This window comes from Primulina huaijiensis, unplaced genomic scaffold (assembly GCF_012295235.1).
Source record: "Primulina huaijiensis isolate GDHJ02 unplaced genomic scaffold, ASM1229523v2 scaffold206888, whole genome shotgun sequence".
Taxonomy (NCBI): Eukaryota; Viridiplantae; Streptophyta; class Magnoliopsida; order Lamiales; family Gesneriaceae; genus Primulina; species Primulina huaijiensis.
In genome coordinates, this window is record NW_027354645.1 from 591 (window position 1) to 2,098 (window position 1,508).

A 1,508-nucleotide genomic window follows, 5' to 3' on the forward strand; every position below is an offset into this window, starting at 1 on the left:
CAATTAAATACAATGCTCGAATCAAATCAGGCTTTCGTAAAATCAAGCGCTAAACGAGCCATGATTACGTAGCAATCATTATGTTATCTTTAGAGCAAAAAGTCCCATAGATTTTAGTTTGTACTGACTTTCAAATCTATTGGTTTCATATTTGAACAAAATTAATGTGATTTTCAAATCCACTTTATATCAAGTTATGCAATTGCGATAGCTGTTATGATAGATTTCGAATGCATTAAAAATAATTATAATTTGAATTTCATTCACAAATCAAATATCTTCTCGTGCAAATCGAACTCATCAATTTAGGAGCTAGCTCATGGAGTTTAATTTAATGGTCTAGAGAGTAAATCTCTCAAAATCCCAACCAAATTTGTGGAACACAACACGATTTGTCCACCACCTGGATATCTCTTGAAACATTGCTCGTGCCTTAATGGTATCAAAAGGCCACTGTAGAAATACCTTCCGAGTCTCACCAGGGAAAGTGGATATCGATTATATAAATATGAGAGTGGAGATATACTAAGCATTAAAGGGTCTAATTTTTGTATTCTCTCTATTTGCAACATTAACTGTCTCTTGTACATATACCGATACCGTCCTCTATAAAAACATGAAATACAATCAAAACAAAAAGATTTAAAACTCTGACGAAAGGAAAAAAGCACTTAATGGAGGCCTACCTATAACTACTATACAACCCCATCAATCAAAATCTAATAACGAAGCACCATAATATCTACCCACCACCAAAAAATAAAAGTACATCTAAGCCTTAAGCCCTTCATCCAATTCCTGTTCAGAAACAAGATAATACTGAAAAGAACCAATGATCCCTTGGAGATGAAAAGAAGGAACAAGCATCATGCATCTTTCTGCTTGTTTCCTCCATTGAATATCCACACTTCAAGATTTTCGCTTTCTTGTTTCAGTATCGAAGTAAGCATATTTTCAGGTGCATTTCCCACTTAATTGTATATTTTCACAGGTTTCTCCAATGTATGGCGGCTCTGTGATGGTCACAAGGGTAAAATATTATATCAGCTTCATATCATAATCTGGGTAATATTATCAGTTTAACGATATGTCGATATCACAACGGGAAAACGTTGAATTAGTTCAAAACTCAAAAAGATAGTTCATTAACGAACACACGAAGTTTCTCTATAGTTTTGTCTATAGCCTTGAAACACAATCATAATAAAACAAAAGGTAAGCGACAATCGTATAAAATCTGTCAGCTATAGCAGTCCGACGAAATTACCTGGCTTGCAGCGTAAGTCCTTTTAGGAGAAGTATCTGAGTGCTCTAACCCCAGGTACTGCTCCCAAGCGCCATAAATGTCTCTCCTCTGGAAGAGAGAAAAACAAAACTTATTAGTCTTGATTTATCATCCAGGAAAAAGTCAAATAATTCACTAACAAAAAATACTGATAATCAAGCAACAAAGACCAGGTTATGAAAATTACCTGAAAACGACTGGATACAATGTCAGAATCCTCGAG

The 1,508-nt window shown here is 34.7% G+C and overlaps 1 long non-coding RNA gene across 1 annotated transcript; it reads right to left on the bottom strand.

Moving 5' to 3' along the window:
* Nucleotides 1-526: 526 nt before the first annotated feature.
* LOC140966514 (uncharacterized) lies at nt 527-1,508 on the bottom strand. The gene is made up of 3 exons (XR_012173383.1): nt 1,473-1,508; nt 1,268-1,354; nt 527-1,013 (listed from the first exon to the last, which is right to left on the bottom strand). It is a non-coding gene; the product is annotated as an uncharacterized lncRNA (long non-coding RNA).